The sequence below is a fragment of the Ranitomeya variabilis genome, chromosome 2, assembly GCF_051348905.1.
Source record: "Ranitomeya variabilis isolate aRanVar5 chromosome 2, aRanVar5.hap1, whole genome shotgun sequence".
Classification (NCBI taxonomy): Eukaryota; Metazoa; Chordata; class Amphibia; order Anura; family Dendrobatidae; genus Ranitomeya; species Ranitomeya variabilis.
Genome location: NC_135233.1, coordinates 220,197,402 through 220,201,726, shown reverse-complemented (window position 1 = coordinate 220,201,726; position 4,325 = coordinate 220,197,402).

Sequence of the window (4,325 nt, the reverse complement as noted above, 5' to 3'; positions counted from 1 at the left end):
CTCACGATGTCACCTTTGCACTCACGGTGCTAGCGGGGATCTCACCGCAGCTCAGCCCGGCTGGGAACGGAGCCTCAGTGACCGGAGTTAACCTCTATAATGTCACCACTGGTCACTAATGCTGTGCTCGCAGCATCTAATTCATCAGTGGTTCTCAGTCTGGACGGTTGCATCTTGGCATCGTCCAGGTTGAAAACTAATTATCCCCCAGACATGGATTACGGCATGGGACAGAACTACAGATAGGTGAGGGATGTTTTTTTTTTTGTTTGTTTTATCACAGGAGAACGAGGGCTTCGGTGGAATAAGCGTTAGGTGAGTATAGCTGTGTTTGTTATTTTTAAATAAAAATGGAAAAGTGTGTTTTGTTTTATTTATAATAAATGACTTTATTCTGTCTGTGTCTTTATTTACAATACAACTATAGGATTAGTAATGTATAGGTGTTTTATAGACACTTCTCCATTACTAAGCTGTGGGCTTGATGACACCTGACAATACAAAGGTAACATCAACCCCAAAAATATGAACCCCACTTGCCACGGCCACAGGGCAAGTGGGAAGAGCTGTGTAAAGCACCAGAATTGGGGCATTTAATAGATGTGCTTTTTCTGGACAGCTGCGGGCTTCTATTTTTAGGCTGGGGGGGTCAATATCCACTGGCCCTTACCAACCTGAGAATACCAGCCCCCAGGTGTGAGCTTTCGCAAGGTTGGTTGCCAAAAATGGGGGGACTCCACGCCGTTTTTCTAATTATTTATTTAAATAATTTAAAAAAACAGTGTGTGGACCCCTCTATTCTTGATAACCAACCTTGCTGAAGCTGAGAGTTGCAGACACCAGCTGTGAGTTTTACCTGGCTGGTTATAAAAAATACAGGGGAACCCACGTAGTTTTTTTCATTTACTTATTTATTTATAGCGCAGGTGGCAGCTGATGAATACCCCCATCAGCCATTCCTGCTGTCACTCTTATTAGCAGCAGCAGGGGTAGGCTGATGGGAGTAATAGCCGCCTGTTGTCTCTTTTATCACTTAAATATAACTCTCATCATTCTCCCCTACTTGCGCAGATCACTGGCAGAACATGGGAGAATGATGAGAGCCGTGTTCAGCACCCGATGCCAGGGAACAGTGCTTACTGTAACGCTTCTTCCCCAGCGCCAATGCGTGTCAGACGGATGACATCCATGTGTCTTATGCGTATGCACGATGTTTTGCGGCCCGTGCTGACATTAAAAACAGACATGTCAGCGTGTTTTGCACACTGACATGTGCACAGACCCATTCACTTGAATAGGCAAATAGTGCTCCATTCCTCCCAAGTCTCTCCGTATGGTTAAGCAGTACTGTACAGACACATTTGGGGTATTACCACGTTCAGTAGAAATTGTGGGACAAATTTTGGTTCCATTGTTACCCACTTCTTGTGTGAAAATGTAAAATCTTTGACTAAAACCAAATTTTAGTGGAAAAAATGTAGTTATTTTGTCTTCACTGCCCAATAGTATAAAATTATGTGACACGCCCATGGTGTCAATATGATCACTGCATCCTTAAATGAATTCATTGAGAGGTGTAGTTTGTAAAATGGGGTGACTTATGGGGGGTTCTGCTTTCCGGCACCTCATGGGCTCTCCCAGTGGGGCATAGATCCTGCAAACCATAACAGTAAAATCTGGCACTCCTTGCCTTCTGAGCTTTACAGTGTGACTGAAAAATATTTCCAGATTACATGTAGGGTATTGGCGCACTCTGGAAAAAAAAATAGACCTAAAAAAATTCCTATTAGCCCTTAGAAAAATTAAAAACTTGGGGCTCTAACATTTTAGTGGTAGAAATGTAATTTATTCATTCTTCACCGCTCAGTGAGGCACATGTGGTGTCAATATGATCACTGCACCCCTAGATGAATTCATTGGGGAGCGTAGTTTGTAAAATCAGTACACATATAGGGGGTTTCTCTTGTTCTGGCAACTCAGGGGCTCTGCCAATGTGACATGGCACCCTCAAACCATTCCAGCAAAATCTGAACTCCAATATTATTATTATTATTTATTATTATTATTATTATACATTTTTATAGCGCCATTTATTCCATGGCGCTTTACATGTGAATACGGGGCAAATATTGACAAATACATTAAACATGAGCAAAAAACAAGGCACACAGGTACATAAGGAGGGAGGACCCTGCCCGTAAGGGCTCACAGTCTGCAGGGGTTGGGTGAGGATACACTAGGAGAGGGTAGAGCTGGTTGTGCGGCGGTTCAGTAGGTTGAGGATCACTGCAGGCTGTAGGCTTGTCGGAAGAGGTGAGTCTTCAGGTTCTTTTTGAAGGTTTCTATGGTAGGCGAGAGTCTGATGTGTTGGGGTAGAGAGTTCCAGAATATGGGGAAAGCACGGGAGAAGTCTTGGATGCGGTTGTGGGAAGAAGAGATGAGAGGGGAGTAGAGAAGGAGGTCTTGAGAGGATCGGAGGTTGCGTGTAGGTAGGTACCGGGAGACCATGTCACAGATGTATGGAGGAAATAGGTTGTGGATGGCTTTGTATGTCATTGTGAGGGTTTTGAACTGGAGTCTCTGGGCGATAGGAAGCCAGTGAAGGGCTTGGCATAGGGGAGAGGCTGGGAAATAGCGGGGAGACAGGTAGATCAGTCGGGCAGCAGAGTGTAGGATGGATTGGAGTGGTGCCAGAGGGGAGTCCAGAGACTAGGAGGTTGCAGTAGTCAAGGCGGGAGATGATAAGGGCATACAATAGTGTTTTTGTGGTATCGCGGTCAAGGAATGCGCAGATCCAGGAAATATTTTAGAGTTTGAGACGGCAGGAGGAGGCAAAGGCTTGGATGTGTGGCTTGAAAGAGAGGGCAGAGTCGAGGATCACCCCGAGGCACCGGGTGTGTGGGACTGGGGAAAGTGAGCAGATTTTGACATTGATGGATAGGTCTGGTGGAGGGGTCGAGTGAGATGAGGGAAAGATGATGAATTCTGTTTTGTCTATGTTCAGTTTTAGAAAACGAGCAGAAAAGGCTGAAATAGCGTACAGACAGTGCGGGATTTTGGTAAGTAAAGAGGTGAGGTCAGGTCCGGATAGGTAGATCTGCGTGTCATCAGCGTAGAGATGGTACTGCATACCGTGGGATTCTATGAGCTGTCCAAGGCCGAAGGTGTAGATGGAGAAGAGCAGGGGTCCTAGAACAGAGCCTTGAGGAACACCGACTGACAAGGGGCGAAGTGAGGTGGTGTGGGGGAGGGAGACACTGAATGTACGGTTTGTCAGATATGACGAGATCCAGGATAGGGCCAAGTCTGTGATGTCAAGAGATGAGAGGATCTGTAGCAGAAGTGAGTGGTCCACAGTGTCGAAGGCAGAAGACAGGTCCAGGAGAAGGAGGACAGAGTAATGTCACTTGCTCCTGGCAGTTAGTAGGTCATTGGTGACTTGAGTTAGGGCAGTTTCAGTTGAGGTCGGAAGCCAGATTGTTACCGATCAAAGAGGGAGCAGGAGAGGTGGGAGGACAGTTCAAGTTGGACGTGTTGCTCCAGTAATTTGGAGGCATAAGCTCTTCCCTTCTGAGCTTAGCTTTGTACCTCAAAAGTAGTATTCCTCTACATATGGCGTATCGGCGTACTAAAAAGAAATTGCACAACAACTTTTGGGTCCAATTTCTCCTGCTACTCTTGGTAAAATAAAAAATTGGGGGCAGAAAGATCATTTTTGTGGAAAATATATGATTTTTTTTTTATTTTCACGGCTCTACATTATAAACTTCTGTGAAGCACTTGGGGGTTCAAAGTGCTCACCAGACATCTAGATATGTTCCTTGGGGGGTCTAGTTTCCAAAATGGTGTCAATTGTGGGGGCTTTCCACTGTTTCTTTAGCCACATCATGGGCTCTCCAAACACAACATGGCGTCCAATCTCAATTCCAGCCAATTTTGCATTGAAAAAGTCAGACAGAGCCCCTTGCCTTCCGAGCTCTGCCATGTGCCCAGTGGTTTACCCCCACATATGGGGTATCAACATACTCAGGACAAATTGCACAACTTTTGGGGTCCAATTTCTCCTGTTGCCTCTGGGAAAATAAAAAAAATTGGATCTGAAGTAAATGTTTTGTGAAAAAAAGTTAAATCTTCATTTTTTTTTTTAAACATTCCAAAAATTTCTGTGAAGCGCATATGTCTATGGGGCCATTACACTGTACATTGCAGAGCTGTCGGGCCATCATCCTGTGTATAGGGGAGTGGTTGGGCTATCATACTGTGTATAGGGGAGTGGTTGGGCCATCGTACTGTGTGTAGGGGAGTGGTGGGGCCATCATACTGTG